The 20719-nt window shown below is 38.4% G+C and overlaps 1 long non-coding RNA gene across 7 annotated transcripts in view; it reads right to left on the minus strand.

The window, feature by feature from the left end:
* LOC132369101 (uncharacterized) overlaps positions 1 to 20719 on the minus strand; it is a 275268-nt gene that overhangs the window by 253319 nt on the left and 1230 nt on the right. For all 7 annotated transcript variants that reach the window (XR_009504254.1, XR_009504255.1, XR_009504253.1 and 4 more), the window contains exon 2: positions 18213 to 18318. This is a non-coding gene — a long non-coding RNA (uncharacterized LOC132369101). The remainder of the gene's footprint in view (positions 1 to 18212; positions 18319 to 20719) is intronic.

Raw genomic sequence — 20719 nt, forward strand, 5'->3', positions numbered from 1 at the left:
TTGTTCATTTCTTTGTTTATGTGTTTGTTGATGTTTCTACCTCCATGCACCGTGAGCTAAGAGCAGGACCTTTCTGTTTTGTTGACAGCTGTTTCTGCAGCACAAAGAACGTATCGGCATATGATAGGGATTCAAAAATCGTTTGCTGAATGAATAAATGAAAACAAAATTTGATTCTGTTTTCAAGACGGCATATCTCTCAATTTCACCCAAAACTTAGAGGCCCAGTGACTCAGGCTTGTCACCTTGTTATATTATCCTTGGTTTAGCGGGGTTTTTTTTAAAAAAAGCATTTTATAGACCAAATTTCGTATTTTGGGCCCTAGTTCACAGTCCCAAGCTCCATATAAAATTTCTAATCAACTACCTTCTCTTCAAACTTATTATTTTCAAACCTATAAAAGAGTTGAATGAAAAATAAAAGAGTACCCATATACTCTTCACCTAAATTCAACAGTTGTTAACATTTTGCTACATTTGCAGTCTTTCTCTCTCTCTCTTTACACACATACACACACATACAAACACACACACCTCCCTAAATAAATTATTATAGTGATGACTGCCAAATGGTAATTTTCTGTTTCTATTATTTCTTCTGTATTTATTAAATGACATCACTCATAACCAATGACTTCTTGACACTAGAGCATATGGAGGCAGGTTTGTATTAACAGTAAAGTAGATTCAGAAGAAAATCTTTTAATGATCATGATGTACTTTTGAGTCAACCCCATTAGTACAGTTCCCAAACAGAGAAAGTACATGGGGCTCAGAGCCCTGAATACTGGAATTTACCACTGTCAGAAAAATGAAATTCTAAAATATTCATTTTTCTTCTTTCAGTATAACACGTGTAAAAGTATCCCTATATTATTCTGTTGTTATTATCATTGTTCCATCTGGTCTACAGACATTTTAAGTTATTTTGTTACTAACACTAAACTCAAAAAGAAAGAAATTGATATGTGTTTGAGATAGGAGAAACATTTTGAAATTGAATGAAAGCTAATTTTAAATGTGTAAAACATTTTCAATTGGCCCCAGAGAATTGAAGAGGAAACCTCGCAGTCAACATTTCATTGTTGCCACTAATGCAGTGAGGCACTAATGCATTATTGCCATAATGCAGTCCAGATATTCTCAACAGGCAGATAAACCAAACATAATTTCTTAAGTTTAAAAATATTAAGTAGGATTTTTGCCCCCAGCAGGTTTGACTAAAATTTTTTCTTCACAGGTTAGTATTAGGACTAGTCTGATGGGGGAGGTTGTCTGGAAGAGGAGTCAAGGGGAGCCAATGTGGAAGTTGAAATCCTTCCACAGGTATAGAAATTACCTCTTTTCAGGGTTTTAATATTGGATTTTCTACTAATCGAATGATGGGAACTTGGATTGCTTAACTAGTGAGATACCCTCATATGTGTTCATTTATTCATCCATCAAACATGAATGGGGTACATCATGCCACCTACATGCCAGGTGCTGGAAACCCCCAGGTGAAATACCACAGTTCCTGACATCAAATGTCATCAGTCTCCTCTGGCTCTGTGGAAGTCTCTCCCTAAGAAAGCAGGATGGGGGAGAGGTGAGTGTAGGAAGGAATGGACAGGAGACAGAAAAAGAATACTAAGGGGTCAACAAAGAGTCTAGGCAAAAATGAAGATTAACAGAAAATGCAGATGGACCTTAGAGGTGAGAAGACTTAAGACTATGAGATGTGAGTAGGGCAGCCACAGACAGATTTTTAGTGTGAGTGTTATGCAGACACTTGATGGAACAGCTAGGGGAACTGAAATCCAGACCCGATTTCACTTATCAAAATTCATTCTCTGCCAGGTGGGGGAGACTTCATCTGCCCCTTAAAACAGGCACCTTTATTTAATTTGTGGAAAGACTGCATAGGCTGTGTCCCTGGATCCAAATGTGTACCTTTAAAACTAAAAACATTAAGGAGAGTGACAGTTGGCAGTGCTGATACTCTGCACTCAATCAAGGGTCTTCTTTACAATTTTCTCACATGTACAGAATTCAAGAGCATATTTTTCAAGACTTCCAGGTATATATTTTGGGTTTACAATAAGCTATAGCAATAGATTTTTTAACACGGGGCTTAAGAGCTACTTCGAGAGTGTACTTTAAGAACATTTGAGATGTAATATGTTAAATAAAACAAAATACTCATGTCTTACTTACATTTGTATTATAACATTTTAAGAATACATTTTAAGAATTTTAAGAATAACTTCTTGTTATTATTACTATTATTGTCTTACTTGAGAAAAACACCAACTTCCAGGGTAAACCGCGGTCATTTATTATTTCGACAGGATTATTTTCATTTACATTGTTTCAGATCTTAAAATTTGTGATTCTACATAAAATAAGAGAAAGTGGCCTAATCTTTTCAAATATAGAGTGCTGATGTGGAGTTTAAAGTCCACTTCACTTTTATCCAGTTTCAATTTGCTCTGAAACACCTGGAAGCATTCCTCATGCTTAAAGAAAGCAGCTTGTATGCTCAGGTTCATAAAAATTGTACTGTGAACTTAAAACACAAAACAAAACTTTGTGTGGGTGTATATTTTCTTGAACCTGGAATTTGATAGCTTTCCAGCAAGCCAATCTAAGACACATTATTTTTTATTCCTTAAGTGTCAAATTTTATTGTGTTCATTGTACAAAGCACTGTGGAATTAAGCAAAGAAAAGATAGTTTCTGCCCTCAAATAAGGTTATTTTGGCATTGAAATATTTCTTTTCAGAAAGCTTATAGCAGCACCAGTATGGGTAGAATATGGGCAAAAGTGTTTAGCTGTCTTCTATGTTTTGATCTTTATTTGAGGTACCCAATAGCCTCTCCTGATCTCTCAGAGGTCTCATGGCTGAGCTCTGGAAATTCTCTGCATTCCAATTCCTTCTTTTAATACGCCTGTATCAAAATCACTTGCTTATAATCTATTTTCTTAAGGACTAGTTGCCAAAATGCCAACTAGCTAATCTGGTAAATTAATCCATGCTAAAGTATGTTCTAATTTTATCCTTTTGAGTAACATATTTACATTTTCCGCTCCTTTTTTTAGAGACAATATCTAAATGCATAGAAATGACTCTAATGGTGGGGATTTCCACATGCATGATTGATCAATCTTCTTGTGTCCATCAAATACATCATTTGAGGGGCTGCCAACATTGTTCCCCTCTCCTGAGGAGGGCTGGGATAAAAGAAATGGGCTGTTTGCATTGCTTAGAAGAGTTCCTAATAGCATGCTTACCAAAATCTGTGAGAGGCAGGTGGTTTCTTCCCCACCTTTGTAGCATTCTCTGTTTCAATAAGCCCAGCCCAGTTTTCCACAGTTCCTATTGGAAGAAAACTTATTTCTCAAAAAAGGGATGAAAGTGGCATTTGGGGCAGGACAATTCTTTGTTTTATAAAATGGTATTATACATGGCAGGATATTTTAGCATCCCTGGTCTCCACTCACTAAATTCCAAAAGGATATCCCCTGCCAGCCCACCTGCCCAGTCACTGTGACAACCAACATGCCTCCTACACATGTCCAAATGTGTGGAACAACCTTGGTGAGAACTTTCAGCCAACCCTTTTTAGGGCCTGTTAGAACCTTCTCTAATGGGAAACACAACATGCTCCGACAGCCACATCCTCCAAGGGGTCGAGTTGCCTTGGACCTCCAGCGACCATATCTCTGTTCAGGAATACAGTGTGTGAATGGGCAAAAGCTGACATGAACTTTCCCTTCAATATCTTCAGACTAATGCCAGTCGACTCTCTTAACATGAGTCAGAAATTCAGACTAAAAGGATGGGAAATTTTTCTGAAAATCAAGGCTTTCTTCAGATGGCATCTTAGTGAGGAGTCGTTCGGTGCTTTGACATTGATCTTTCTAATATTGTGACAGCATCCCTGGAAGAAACTATTCCCTTGGGGGGAACATAACTTCAGAATTTCATCTAACTACTGTTGGAGTCACATTTGGTCTCATTCAAAAGATCATTTTTAAAGAATCAGTACATAAGGAAAAATAAGAATGGAAGTACCATTGTCTCAAATGCCATGGTAACCCACTAAAATATAGATTTTTTAAAAAAAATTTCTCACTGGACACAGTTTTTTTTTTTCTTTTTTTTTTTTTTTTTTTTTTTTTTTTCTACTTTATTTATTTATTTTATTTTATTTTTGGCTGTGTTGGGTCTTCGGTTCATGCAAGGGCTTTCTCTAGTTGAGGCAAGTGGGGGCCACTCTTCATCGCGGTGCGGGGACCGCTCTTCATCGCGGTGCGCGGGCCTTTCACTATCGCGGCCCCTCCCGTCGCGGGGCACAGGCTCCAGACGCGCAGGCTCAGTAGTTGTGGCTCACGGGCCCAGCTGCTCCGTGGCATGTGGGATCTTCCCAGACCAGGGCTCGAACCCGTGTCCCCTGCATTAGCAGGCGGATTCTCAACCACTGCGCCACCAGGGAAGCCCTGGACACAGTTTTAATAAGTCAATTTCTATTACTGTCATTAATTTTTCACAATCTTAGGATTAAATGGTTTAAAGATGTGGGTAAGGATAAGCACTACATAACATCATAGCAAAGTGCGTTTCCAGTTTATGGTGGGTAGATCAAAGTTTCAGGGGCCATAAAGAGTTTCACCAGAGGAGTAAAGTCCTTTTGTTTTCATTTAGATAAGATATGTGTGTAGAAGGCTCGTGAATGGCAACAGTGCTATTTTATTAAATAATGCTCAAAGAACATGACTGACAAGAAAATCTTTCGGAAAATAAATTTTAAAGCAGTTTATTTAAAAGTAAAATATATAATATCTGTGGTAGCTTTGAGAGGATGGAAGGTAGGGACATGGCTTTTGAGAAAATGGACATGTTCTCACAATATTAATGATTATTTCCGAACTAAGGATTAAGATTGGCTTCCACTTTAAATATTGGACATTTGGGACATAATGCTGCTGATTTGGTGTGATATAGGTGGTTAAATTGTTGGTTATGTGGATAAGAAAGTCAATTATATTTCTTCTCTAATGGTCCAAGTGTTGGTCGGATACCAACATAGGAAAATAAAGTGACTCTACTTCGCGTTCAGGAATGCAGGGGCCATGTTGATATTATTCTATCTCCAGTGCCTGAGCACAGTGCCTAGCCCATAGAAGGCCCTTGAAGGAGTGGATGAGTTGAAAAACATTCATTCCTTTCTTCTAGTGTGATAGCCATAGCTCTTGGTGATTCTTCCCCTGAACCATATTCAATTCAACAAACTCTGATCGTTAATAACAAGGTATCATTATGCATTTATTGTGTGCCAGACACAAGATGACCATTATTTCATTTGATTATTAAATCAACCTCATGGCACAAGCATTATTATCAACATTTTAAAATAAAGAAGCTGGATCTTAGAGAGGTTAGTAATTTGTTTGGGATAACATGGCACTGAACTGCAAATCTAGGTCTCTAAGACCTGGGTTTATTTATTGAGTGCCTGGTAGGAGTGAGGCATTGTACCAGGAGATAGAGGCTTCCATAAGACAAGCCTCTGCCCTCTAGTGGAGAAAAGGGCCACAGGTCATTCCATTCACTACTAAATGGGCTATAACAGAGGAAGTAACAAGGCAGCAACTAGTAGAATTTAAGGAGGAGTTAATCCTACAATGATGGGAGGATCACAGGATTTATATGTTGGCTCCCCAGATTCCCAGAGGCAAGCAAGTTATGTAAGATGAGCAAAACCATCATATCTGGGTGTCAAATAATCCTGTCCCCAGGCCCTAATTCTCTTCAGGCAGCTCTGCACAGCAGGCCAGCCAGTGTATATTGAGCAGCGCTGCTGAGCCTATACAAAGCTTACCTCGAATGCCACCAATACAACTCTTGTATGATAGCTGTACTTCACACACTACTCCTACCAACTTGAAAATCTTCTCCCTGTTATTTTCTGAGAGTCACCAACAGGGGTGCCTCACATGGAGAGACACATCAAGTCTCTCCTCTCCTACTTGGGTTCCCTCTTGCCAATGTCCACTGCAACTGAAGCTTCCTTAAGAAAACTGCTGCCACTACTGCTAAAGACTGTTAAGCATGATGCATGTCAGGGATGCCACTCCTAATTCTGCCTTTACCCAGCAGAGCCATGGAAGGTGGGAGAAAGCCCCCCTCTACAGTCAACTGGTCTCCAAGACCCCCATTGCTAGCACCCAGTGTCTCTCAAAATAGAATTTCTTCCTCTATCACCTTTAAACAAAAACTTGTCTCAACAGAAGGGAGAAGCAGCATTCTCTGTGTGTTCCCTATTCTGTTTATATGCTTCCAAGAAAAATGTTTTCTTTCCCTACCACTGAAATACAAGTAAACGTGAACACACACACTCACACAGGGGACTTGGAGATAGAAATCTAGCCCAAGGCTACACAATCAGCCATTTCCCTTACCAAACCATAGTGTTTAACGTCCCATTCAGGTTAACGGTACTTGCTCTTTTTTTGTGTAACTAAAAGAAACCATTCTGTTTATTTTCTTCCTAAAACAAAGAAACAGTTCACATGAAAGATGAATGAATATTTATTTGTAGAAACCAAAAACACACACAAAAAAGTTCACAAATTTTAAAGTACATTCTAGTCAAGACATCCTATTACATCTAGGTGAAGAAATGAAGAGCTGGGAATATTAAATTTGGTGGTTAAAATCATAGAGTAGCAGAGCCAGGATTAGAATCTAGGTTTTCTGATTCCTAGTCTAATGCTCTTTCTTCAGGGAGGGAGGTGGAAGGAGGTTAAGAGAGGTGCAGTGTGACACTTTTTCCTCTCTAGGAGAAAGAAGAATGGATTTCTCTGTTCTTTCTTGGTTAGCTTTTGGTCAGTTTTTGGTCATCTGCTTGGTATGTGTCATTTCTGGCTCTTGCATTTTCAACACAGCCGACCCTTGTATACTGAGCTCAGAGGCTCCGTGGTTTTCTGGAATGCTCAACACGGGCCTCCCCCATAGGGAGAGCTGCACTGCCCTCCTTGTTCTAAAAATACGCTGTTTTGTTGAAATGGTTAAACTATTAAGGCTTGTTGTACTATACTTTGAATTGTAGCTAAATTACTTTCATAGTTTTCCTTTTCGCGTCCTGTGTTCTGGTTTTTTGAACAAACTGACTATAATATGCTCCACATGGCCTAGATGCATTTACTTATGCTTCCTTATAAATCACAGTTTCTCCAGACTGTCATTAATGTTCAAACCTTTTCCCTTAGTATGGTTGCCTAGATATACTGCCAGAGGGCCTGGAACATGATTTCACCAGCACTAAGTGCGATGGTAATATTCTGCTCAGTCTCCCTCTCCTTGGTACAGGGAATGGCTTCTTTTCTTCATCTTCATCGGGAAGTAGAAACCTATGCATCTGCCAGCTTCATAACTGCTCTTGGCTGCCCTGAGTGTGATGTGGAAAAAAATGTTGAGGGTAGGTTTGTAGCAGCTGTTTTACCACATTCTTGTGAAAATGCCTGCAGGCACGGACTGCTCCACTCAAGGCACAAAAAGTCTTTCTCCAGCCCCGGTAAATCTGCCTCAGCAGATCCCTGTTAGAATGCAGGGTCTCAGACTTTAGCATGCACAAGAAACACCTGGGGGTACAGACTCCCCCTGCACCCTGCCCCCAGAGTCTAGGATTCTGTCCAACTAGGGTAGAGCCCAAGGACCCATCAGTAGCACCCAGGTGATTCTGATGCAGGCTGTCTGCAAAGCATTCTTTGAGAAATACTGATTAGGGTTTTAGAATTAGGCTCATTATTATTTTAAAAATCTTTTTTTTAAAACTGTGGCTGGATGGCCAATTTGAGGAATGTTAGAGGGGTTCACGAACAGATAGGGGAGTGGGCTATATTTCTCAAGTCCCTGCCTTCTCACCTCTATGATTCTACACTTCTGTACTTTTTTGGACTAGACATAATACATCTGAATCCATGGTGTTTAGGCACAGTATGGAGAGATTTCTTAGCCTCTTTTCTCCCTACTGACGCTCCTGCAAGATGAGGGGTTGTGCCAAAGTGTAGAAAATGTGTGACTAGAAGCACCGACACCTTTCTGAAGTTAGTCTTTGCTAACTAAATAAAACCACAGGCTACAGACTATGGTCTCTCCCCATTCTCATCTCCTGGGCAGTTTGCTTGGTTTTGCAAGATTAGGACTCAAGTGGGTAGTTTCTGTAAATAGGAGCAGAGGAGGAATGTGCCCTGAGAATTGAGGTGACTGTTAGAACCCAAAGGGGAGGGTTTGGAACATCGGGACAGGGCAGGGCTCACTTATGGGTGGAATAGACAGATCTCCTGGGGTGTGATTTTTAGAGGAGACAAAGACACTGTGGGATGAAATTTCTTTATAGGGGTTTAAGCAGCTGAATGCCAAAACCTTAAACTCTGTAAAGATAAAACTTAAAGATATCTGCCTGGAAGATGATTTCTTAAATTCACACTATTATACACAAGAATTTCCATGAAAGTTTCCAGAAAGCTATTTTTAATGTAGCGAGGGAAAACTGCCATAGAAAGTTGGAGTGAAGGGGGCAAAGAAAGCAAATGAAATACAGTATAAAAAATAGATAATTGACACCATGACTGTTCTGATTCTGTTTATCTTATTCAGTAGGCAAGACACATAGTAGAATTTTGGAGACAAAGACCAGAATATGTGGCCATCTCAACTAATGGAAGGATAGAAATTCTGAGCAAACTTAAAATACAAAGGGCCCTGACAAAGCAGATGCCACTGTGTTCTCACACTTCAGAGGAAGGGCCTCGGGTCCTCACTCAGAGGAGCCTCCGACCGGGTGGTTAAGTGGTAATATATATTTAAACACAGACATGGAAATCTCTCCAAGAACTTCCCTAGGACCTACCTTCCACATTGGGAGTTTCCAAACAGGGATAGTCTAAAGGATGATGTGAGACCAGGCTGGGGAGAGGAACCTTAAAGAAAAATCAAAGCTAGATAGGAGCGAAGACTCAAAATGGATAAGATAATGCAGGAGAGACTGTCAATCTAGATAGACTGCCAAGGCCAGAGAATGCAGAAGGGATAGTACCTAGCACTGTCTTTGGCACTTAGGGACATTTCATTAAGTATCATGGAAGGAAGGGAGGGAAGACAGGGTCTCCTATAAAAGCATCCTGAGTTGTTGGAAGAGGTGGCAGGCTATAAAGTGTGCTGTCATGACTAAAACAAACATGGGGCCAAATCTGGAATCCAAACAGAAAAGGATATTACTACTTCTCTTCAGAGACCTATGCAAAAGCACAACTCAGGAAACTAAAACAGGTAGCTTAGCTCATTGATAAATGATCCAAAGCACATGTGACACAGACTAGAAGCAAGGTACAAAGATATACCTGACAGGGTCTTTTCTGCTGAGAGCTCGGGAGAGGGAATGCCTTGAGGCAGTACTCATGGCTTATCTCTTCTGTTCATAGTTGGTGGCCTCTGCACTTCCTCCTTCTCAAATCCCTCTTTCTACGTAAAGTTTAGTTTTGCTGCAGAACCATCTGTTGAAGTGCAGTGAACAGGATGGAAGAAAGGAAGTGAGTTAAAGAGGAAGTAGAAAGATCCCAGGGTACAAAGGTACAGTCTTTGATGGAGGCATTTTCTTTCTCTTTTGCTCCTGCATGTTGACTCAAGAAGGACCCTCAAAATTTGACATCAGGATGGCTGGAGTACTACTCTTCAATTTTTCATGTCAGGGTCAGACCTTCTGCTATACCTTTGGGTGGACTTTATTAGTTAGTAAATCTTTAACGTCAGCAAAAAGCATTTCCCACATCCCTTCTCTATGTCAGACTACGGCCTTGAATGAAGTAGCCGCGCTATCCTGGCCCTTATGAACCTTAGAGTCCAGTAGGAGAGAAATAGTCACATAGGATTATCCATTTTCTTGAAAGAAAAGAACAGGAGCTCTGAGAGTTCTTAACAAGCAAGCATATTTGACTTGGTGACATTTAAGCTGAGACCTAAAGAGTAAGATTTCACCAGCAACAAAGAGGAAAGGTGAGGGTTTCAGGCAGAGGGAACAGCACGTGCAGAAGCAGTGACAGTTCCCAAATTACAATTTAGGAGGGCCTTAGAGGCAGTGATTTGGCTCTGAGTGGTGGGGTACAAGCTGTTTTTGCATAGCATTTTACATAGATTTTTAAAATATCAATTGTGCATATCAAAGAAAAGATGGGCTTGATGAATAGAATATTAAAAGATAAAAGATAAAGCCCCCCAACTCTCCCCTTGTACTACTACCATGCAGGAGCCATGAGATAGGTCTGGCTTATTTGAAGACTTGAAAGAAGGCAGCTGTGGCCAGAGCATAAACCTCAGTGGGAGACTGGCTGAAGATGCAGCTACAGTTTAGGTAGAGCCAAGGAGGCCTTCTAAGGAAGATTGCAAATTTTTAATTTTATCCTAAGGGTAATGGGAAGCCATTAAAGGTTTTAAGCTGGAGAGTAACATGATCTGATTTATAGCTTAAGGAGATCACTCTGCCTTCTGGATAGAAATGAACTGCAAGGGACAAGGAGCTAACATCTGTTGAATTTCTTCGTGGGCCTCTCCCTGAACAATACACATGCATTACTCACTTAATTCTCACAACAGCCCCCCAGAGTGGGTGTTAGCATCTTCATGTTACAAGTAAGGGGACTGAGAGGCCCTTTGAGATTATATAAACTGCCCAGCATAGCACAGGGAGAAGCAAGGAAATGAGTGCAATTTGTCTTATTATTGTGCAGTGAATGCATAGGGCTTACTTTACAGCCAATAAAATCCAATGATTGTTTACTCATAAAAGTCTGTAGGTAGTTGATAGTCATATCCAGAATGCAGTGATCACAGAAAGGTTAATACATGTTTTTTTTCAGCAAGGGTATTCCTGACCCTGGCTGTTCATCTGGGAGATAGTGGATATAGCCGTACGATTGAAGCTATTATAGGATTCTGCTCTTAAAACCTCTCTTATCATTGTTAAATATGCGAAAGACCTCTTTTCACTGTTTTGATCTTTTTGTCAGGTTGTTTTCCAGGAAGTGGTTGCTAGGAGTGAAAAGTTTTATTATTTAGAGATAAGTGGAGCCTAGATATCCCATCCCCTTAAAAAGTACAAAAAAAAAAAGCCTACAGTAATTGACTTGAAAAGTATTTTTGCAACACCATTTGTACCAGTCCACCTGCTTTCTATTTACTTCTGGTTATCTCCTTTCGCTAATGATTCTCTGAAAGCACACACTAAGGTTTGCACCAAAATACTGTCCTAGAGACTGTTGGAAGAGTCTGCAGGGCTCTTAGAGGCAACAGCTGCCTCTAACGACAGTGAGCACGTGCACACTGAGTGACTACAGAGCCCCCTGCCATGAGTGTGAATGTCAGCCGGCTACACAGTACATGAATTACCCTTGAATATAGTTGCCTTCACATTCTGATAATGTCTACCACTGGGGGAAAATCCATCGAGATTGAAGTTGTACCAACCAGGTTACAGGGACACTGTTCCACACACTGGGACAAGTTCCTACCCAGGCCCTGAGGTTCTTAGCTGTGTATGCCTTTGTCCCTTCTCATACCGTTCCTTTAAAAATCTTTGATTATTAAGCAAAAGGTGTGTGAACCCTTCATTGCTCTTGCAAAACTGCTATATGCTAGGCTCCTTATAAGTTTTGTCTGGTGACTGGACTTGAAACATTCTATAACCTTGTTTGATATTTATAATGTATCACCTGCAATTCCCATAATATCTGTTGGAAAAAAATAGACATGAGATTTCATCAGTAAGTGACTAATAATCTCTAGATAAGAGCCACAACTGCTTGTAACCAGTGCTCAGAATCACAGTTCACGGAGGCATATTTAAGGTCACTTAGGCTAATCTTCCCACGAGGCAACTGAGGCAGTGACAGATCAAGGGACTTCCTAGGTCCACCAGGGATGCAATGGCCAGGCTCAAGCTAGATTCTACTTGCCTGACTCTCAGTTCAGAAAGACTTTAGAGACACATATACATTTTTACACTTTTTAATAATGAACCACAAATTTAAGTCTTCAAAATTAGACTTAAAATTTATTTATTGTATTTCTTACTGTACAAGGACTTGATTTTCCTCTCAATATTTGGGCAGATCCCAAGTATAAACACTTGAGGCATTTCCTTTGGCCTATGTCACAAATTACTTAGGAAAAACAACATTATGAAGGAAACTAAGTTTATCTCCAGAGTCATTGTCTTTTTTCCCCATCCTCTCCCTTTGGTTTTCCTCTTAGTGTTTCTGGTGTCTTAAGATGTGTATCCCAACCTATTCATGGGCCCTTGGCCTTACATGCTTACAGCTTAGGATACCCCTTCACATCTAGACCTTTTTAGACCTCATTTTCTCTTCCTATAAACTTACCTATACAGTATATACTATCTTCTTAGCTCCTCCTTTCAGGTAGTATGTTAGCAAAGCTCACGTGCTTACTAACACAAAGTCCTCCTGTTTTTGCCTATCACGAGATGTCAAGTTCTCACTATTTTAGTCACTCTCTTGGATTAAGACATTATTTCTACAAACCCCTGTTAAAATGAATCAGTTTTAGCTGGGAGGTAAAATCCATGAAGACAGTACTGTGTGAAGGCACTACACCATGCTGGAATTAATACATAAGCCTGTCCCCCTCCAAAATTGTAAGCATTTTCCTTTGTACCATGCCTCTTGCAGTAGAAATGTACTAGCATCCAGTCCTAATCACCAAGTGTAGCTAATATATATCAAGGCGGCAGATGCCTCTGGATACTTTTTTCTGCATCTGGAACACTGATGGGAATAAGTCAGTTATTATGTAACTGTGAGATTAAGTAAAGATGGATTATGAAGACACCTATTTCTTGATTCAAATTACATTTGTCAGCTTCAGAGTTAGTTGTGGAAATAAGAACAGCTAGTCAGAAGTGGAATTTAACTGAAAAAGCATAAAACATGTTTACATGAATTCACTGATTCAAATACTTTGTGCAAACACTTTTAGGTAAATGGTCATTTTATAGGCTGACCTTTCTACGTGCTGCCAGTAGGACTGGCTTCTCTATGATCCAATGCTCTTTCTCCTACCTTCCTCTCATATTAGATGGATCAATCAGGAAAGGGCAGCCCCAAAAGCAGAGAAGCTTAAAGTAACAGTTTCTTTCTCTGAACTCAGAGACCTAGGTAGACAGCAGCCACCAGCTTTAAGCATTAATAGTTAGAATGGCATAGGGAAAGAGATAGTAAAAAATTATGCATTGGCTTTTTAAGCTTATAATCACATTTCCCTGGCCAAAGCAAGCTGCATGGATACATCCAACTTCTAGGGAGCAGGGACATGCAGTCCTACACAGGATGAGACTGGAAGTATTTAGTGGAGAGTGTTAATAATACCACACCAGATTGCTCTGGTAATTCCCTGAACCTACCATTTAACTTCACTCTTTTTCGTTCTTGACAGAATGCCCTTGTTAACCTCTTACACCTGAGTTTCTATCTGGCAAATATCACCTACTTTCTAGAATATTCCAAAATCTCCCTGAAAGAACTTATTTTATATCATCTTTATCCATTGAATATACATATATACATAATATTTATGGCATCCAGAATACTGTATTTTAATTAGGACTTTATGTATCTGTGTTTCATCTACCTCCTTAGACCCTCCTTAGACCAAAAGACTATGTCTTATTCATCTGTGTAATCTAAGCTCCCGTACGGTGGTTGGCACAGGTAGACAGTCACTAAAAAACAGGGTGCTTATAAAGTCCTTTTGCAGTTTGAATTTTTAATAAGCATCCTCCTCTTTGTATAATATAATAGGGAAGGAATTTACTCAAGATTCAAATAAAATTGTGAAAGTTTTATTTGTTCTAATATATTTCTTTTATTTTCTAGTTAATAAACTCCTATGTTATATTAAACAGCCTCAATTATGTTATTGAAAATGATATTATTCAAAATGATAGTGGATATGTTGAAAGCTAAAAAATTTAAATTATCCTGTCCAGTTGGGACAGAGGTGAACATGAATAATTAGAGTAATAGAATAATGAATATATTACCAAATAAGCCCTGATATAGAGTGAAAGAACCCTTGAACTCTTCCCAGAGAGGTCAAGGAAGGCTTTGAAGAGGAGACAATATTTGAGCTGAGTTCTTAGGAAACAGAAGGTATATCCAGATGGGAATGGTAAGAGGTAATAGTAAGGATAGAGTCAAGAAATATGTGGTACTTTTAAGGCAATCACTAAAATGTTGAACAGATTATTTAATGTTTGTGTCAATTTTCTCACCTGCAAAATGAGACTGTATGTACCTGCCCATCTCAAATGGCTTGTTATGAGGCAAAAGGCTATTATGTAAGAAATTGGAGAGCACCATGAAGATATATGGTGGGGAGCTTGAAGGGTCAGTGGAATTTTGATGGATAGAGAAAGGGGCTTAGGACATATAAGGTGATAAGAATGGTGTAAGGAAAGACTCCAAGGAGGAAAGTTGGTTAAGCCAAGGAAAATTGATCATTTTGTCAAGAATAAATAACAGCAAGTTAAGGTTCAAACACTAACCAATCAGAAACAGGTAGAGAAGTCTAGTTTAGCAAAAAGGTAAAGTTGGTTGTCTTAATATGTCTCAGTATTTTTTGCTGGGATAGAAGGGAAGCAAATCTAGAGTTATAGAAGTGATTCAGGATCCAAACTGAAGGTTGGGGCAGGCTCCTTAATGCTTACTGTATCTCTAACTCCATCCCTTTATTTTAAATCATGCAAGGGTATCATATATGGTCCCCAAACAATTGGGGGAGTCATATAATATGTAAATAGGTTAAAACATAGATAATATAATTTAGTGGGGTTAAAAAATGAGAGAGAAAAAGGTTTGATAAATTGCACTCAGGGCAAAGAGAAAGATAAACACAGAGAAAGAGTCTTCTATAATGTGATTTTGAATCAGTCAGGTTGTCTTAATGGAAACCCAGATCCAAGATGGTTTAAATACTAAAGAAATGTATCACGTGTAACTAAGGAGGGAAGGCATCAGAGTTGGTTGAGTCAGTAGCCCATGAATATCATGGAGATTCCAGATTCTTTCTATCTCTCCACTCTGTTGGCCTTGGCGTGTTGGGTTTGCCTTAAGGCTGGCTCTCTCCTGGTACTAAGATAGCTGCAGCAATTTCAAGGGAAATGGAATTTCCATGACTGGCTAGGACTAATGGTCTGGAGTAGAATCTGCTCCAGGAATAAACCTCAAAAATGTTATATTGCTATCATCATCTGATTGTTCTGGGCAGAGTTGGAAACATGATGGCCCATGCGCCAAATTATTCTTGTAGATGTTTTGTTCGACTAGCACAGTGTTAAAAGAAAATTGAATGAGCTGCATTTAAAAGTCAGATAATTTTGTTTATTTCTTAAAATCATATTTCTATATTATCTTAAAGAATCCAAAGGTTTATCTAAATGTGCCTGCATTCCACTTAGCTAAAATTGGCTGGAGTGGATTAACTACTGCCCCTTTAGACAGACCATTCCGATTCCACCTTACTGGGCTTCATCATTCCCTAACATATTAACCTGGTCTGCTTTACTCAAGTTACTTACGGAGCCTCTCACTGGGGAAATTACTCTTAAAGATTTTTAAGAGCCATGCGGTGCTTTTGCACCAATGAGCATATCTCTTGTAGGCATTTCTTCAATGGTTCAAAAGAAAGGAGGGCAAGGGCCACATCTTGCTGTAGGGCATGTCTTTGCCAACTGTATTATTAATTAGCTGCGTTATCTTATTAACTTATAATTTCTATAGCCATAAAATTTAACAATTAACACCTGTCCCCAACAGGAATGTTACAAAGATAAATAACTTCTTTAAATTCAAAGGAAAAAAGGATGTACTTTTATTCATATTGTATTAATTAAAGAATTGCTTTCATATTTATGTTTGATATAGTCAAGAACCAGATAATTTTTTATATAGGTTTTTCAGTTAAATATTAGTCATTTGTACCTTTTGTAAAGCCTTTAGTTCAAGGATATTGTTTGTTGGTTGCACACCTGAACTATATTTACAAGGTAAATATATGCCTACTACTTGTATCACCCAGCATTGGTTAGGCAAAATTAAAAAAGGTTTTAAAAGGGAACATTAAAAATTGAATACTGGATTTGTAATATTTTCTACACTTATAATTTTTAGAGAAAAGTAATGGCTTTCAACATTATAACAAAGCTTCATTTCTTTAATTAGGAAATATTTCAACCACAGAGAAAAAGAGAATATAACAAACACCTGTGTATCAATTATCACGGTACCATATTCACTTCAGATTTAAAAAATTATTATTTAAAAATTCAGTCATTACAGGGACTTCCCTGGTGGCACAGTGGTTAAGAACCTGCCTGCCAATGCAGGGGACACGGGTTCGAGCCCTGGTCTTGGAATATCCCATATGCTGAGGATCAGCTAAGCCTGTGCGCCACAACTACTGAGCCTGCACCCTAGAGCTTGCAAGCCACAACTACTGAGCCCACGTGCCACAGCTACTGAAGCCGGCGAGCCTAGAGCCCGTGCTCCGCAGCAAGAGAAGCCACCGCAATGAGAGAAGCCTGCACACCGCAACAAAGAGTAGCCCCCACTTGCTGCAACTAGAGAAAGGCTGCGCACAGCAACGAAGACCCAATGCAGCCAAAAATAAATAAAATTAAATTAAAAATTCAGTCATTACAGACAGTTCATTCATTACAGTTGAAGCTCTTTGTACATTTCTTCAATCCCATTCCCCATTTTACATACCCAGAGATAATAACCAGTGCACTGAATTAGATGTTTATCATTCTTATGCACATTTGAAACTTTGGAAACCACATATGTATACATCTATAAATAATATATTGTTTTGTACATTTTACAATTTTATAATCATGGTATCATAAAATACATATCCATCTGTAATTTGTTTTTGAAACTTATCCACTTTAATACATGATACTGGGGATCATTCATTTTAAATAATATATTTTATCTCATTATGTAGAAATATCACATCATTTTAATCCATTCTCCTACTGATAAACGTTTAGATTGTTTCTACAGAGATTTTTTTTATACATCACACCATTTGTTTGTTGTACTATCTGGGTGCATATGAATAAAGCTCTGCGTCAGAACATACCACATGGTGTTGTCACTATGAGAAGCAGTGCTATCACAAGTCAACCTTTCTTTTGTAGAGTTGCCTCTTGCGACTTATAATTAGACAGAGGGACTCACATGCTAACTGTAGATGTCAGATGCTTGAAAAGTAAAGATAATTTGAAGGAACCTGCTCTTTACAGAGAATGAATACTGATTTCTCTTCACCTCAGAACATCAAAATACATTGCTGTGGACTCTGATGCTATTTTCCCAAATGTCTGAATTTTGGATTTAGCTCCATAAATAATGATTTCAGCAGGGTTCAGTAATTGTTTTCCAAACTGGTAATATGATCTTACCATTTGATGAGCATAAAGTGACAAAAGCCCAGGTTCATTTTTCTTTTCCAGGGCTTAGAAAATGTGACAAATTTCAGATGTGGAACCAACATTAGATTTCAGAGCATAAAACCAACATAGCATAATTGATATGGAGCTCATACTTCAAACCACTGTTAATTTTCCCCAAAGTGTCCAAATATATATATATATATCAAACATCTCCTAGCTGAACTTTGGTTTTAATCATCCCTGAAAGAGAACGCCTATTCTGAATATGCCTATTCTGACTGTCCTCTCAGTGGTTCTCAGTTTCAACTGCTCTAGAGCAGGGGTCCCAAACCCGCAGGCTGCAGACAGGTACTGGTCCACAGCCTGTTAGGAACCAGGCCGCACAGGAGGTGAGCGGCAGGTGAGCGAGCGAAACTTCATCTGCCGCTCCCCATCACTCTCCATCGTTCACATTACCGCCTGAACCTTCCCCCCCCCGCACACATGGAAAAACTGTCTTCCAAGAAACCAGTCCCTAGTGCCAAAAAGGTTTGGGACCACTGCTCTAGAGGACGACTGCCTATCTTTCAGAGTTCTCAAATACTCTTTGTTATCAATATTAGTCTCATGGCTGCCAAATTTTCATTCAAGTTGGATGATATATCAGTCAACCTAAGTCATTCTATGGTAATAATGCCCAAGTTGAAATTACTTACAGTAAGGTTTATTTCTCTTCATGTTGTTTGTCAACCACAGTCATCTTCAGCTTTGTTCCATCAATCTGGGACCCAGGTGAAGGAATCATCCCCTCTTTGGAAGCTGCTGTTCATGTACCAAAAGGAAAAGAGAGATGATAGAACCAAGTGATGACTCACATTATCTGCTCAGCAGTGGCCTACATCACTTCCATTCACATTTCGTTGAACAAAGGCATAAGGCCAAGCCTGCCATTCAACAAGGTGAGGAAGTAAAGACCTCCCATTGAGAGGGACAAAAATATTTGGGAACAGTAATACAATCCACCACAGAGGTTGTTTTCATAGTCAAATAGGTATCCTTTTGACTGACTTTTAGGATACTTGTAAAATCAAAACTTTTTTAGGTTTTGCTAATATACAAGTAAAACCTTCTGATATCTAGGATGGGATTTAGTCCAATTTAATATTTTCTATGAATCTACAAAAAAATAAGAAATTAAAATCACTTTGAAAAAATCAATAAATATCTGGAGGCCCCATGCATGTAATTGTGATCTAAGTCTAAACAATATTAATTTATAAACTGAACTAACTGAAATCTTTACCATATCACTCTGAATGAAGAAAAATGACTGATTACCACTGCACTTCCATCCCAGCCATCAGGGGACCCTCAAAAAGAATTTCATATAGTTAGTATTTTAAATGAGACCATGCAAATAGTCTCTTCAGATGTGATTAAAATCTCTCTTGCCATTTTTGTGTGATGTTGCAAGGCACAGAAGTTCATTTTACTTTACATAGATGGCAAAGGATAGATTTTTAGCCTTAACTGTATGTGACATGTATATTCAGGCCAGCTTTTTTTTTTTTTTTTTTTTGGTCTAGCAATTCTTTGTTTACTACTTTTTTTTTTTAGTTATTTGTAAGTAGCTGGTACGTTGGGCACTGAGCCCAGCTTTGCTTAATCTGTCTTTGCAGCAGTCTCTCTCTATTTTAAGATACTTTGGAAATTATTGGTTTGTTTTCTAAAAATGAAGAAAATGATCTCATTTTAGGGAGCTAGCTTCTTCTTAAATGCTATTTTATGATTAGATGGTTTAAAACAATTCCCAGTTTGCCTTTTCAATAATAGATGTGGCAACTAATCACATTGCACAACAAAATTTATTCACTCATGGAAAAATAATAATTATAGCTAACACTTATAGAGTGCAACTATCATTGTTCCAAGTGCTTTACATGTATTGATTCATTTAATACAACAACCCTATGAGATATGATACCAATATTATCCCCATTTTATAGATGAGGGATTTATAATACTTTAATAAAGATCTAAATTCAGCTTTGGAAAAATAAGTTATGTTTGGCAGAGTTTATCAGCGAGGCTAGGAAGTTGGCCAGTTAAAGCAGGAAACCAAGAAAAGGGAAGTAGTAGCAGAAGCTTGTTTAGAGGTTTCCTGAACCTTAGTCTATTCTCTAAACAGAAGAATTTCAAACAAACCAACAAACCTAAAAAACTTAGGCAACTCTTTTAAGCTGTTAGTCAAAGGAGAATTATTTTCTATTTAGTTTTTGTGATAATACCCTTTTAGTTTTTACAAAGGGCAAGATCTGGAACTTATATATAGGTTACATTACCATCTTGAAACATTAGCCTTTTCTAATCTTCAAAAGAACACAGAAGCTCAGGAACTGTTCTTCTAGTTAGAATAAATACAAAGTGCAAAAATTCCAATATTTCCTTTCTATGATTGACTACCTTCTCAATGGCTATGAGACCACAACCTATTGTAGGATAGCTGCACGTATCTAGTAGCAAAGAGGAAGTCTAAGAGTAGCTCTGACAACCCAGCCACATGTTAATCTGAAGAGCCATTTTCTATTTGTAGGAATTTTGGTAGACTACTGTATGTGCATAAAATGCTTGTACAGTGATAGACTTTATTTTATATGATTATATGACTCAATAGGTGAATAATTAACCTAATGGAAATAGTAATTAACTCCAACTCATAGTTCCAAAGTTGTATTTGATTTAAAAAATCACTAAAGATTTAAAAAATTATATAAGATGAAGAAAATAATCAAATTAAACTATTAATGAGTCACATTTTAATTCAATTTATAGTAGTTTCAACTTGCTAACTTTTTATTGGTCTTCTCAAACAAGGGGTTAAATTTCAGCGGACTCGAAGTTCTTCTAAATCTCAGGAGTAACATCAGTCCATTCTCACCAGCTCATCCTTGAAAGTTGAAACTCTAAAAAATTATCTTTTACTAGGTTTACTTTCTACGTTTGTTAAGTATACTATAAAGTATTTAAACCCTTAAACACTGGAAAGAATTTTCATAGGAAAATTAGAGAAACTAAGAGAAAAAGCAGGAGGAAAATAATAATTGGATCTGTCAATAGCTTGGATGTGGCTGAGAGAAAGGAGGCAGTCCTTTAACTAGTTATATCTAAGAGATGGACCAATATTCAGGTTCATGTCTTTGATAAGTCAGACGGGAAATGTTAG

Source organism: Balaenoptera ricei, chromosome 7 (assembly GCF_028023285.1).
Source record: "Balaenoptera ricei isolate mBalRic1 chromosome 7, mBalRic1.hap2, whole genome shotgun sequence".
Lineage (NCBI taxonomy): Eukaryota > Metazoa > Chordata > Mammalia > Artiodactyla > Balaenopteridae > Balaenoptera > Balaenoptera ricei.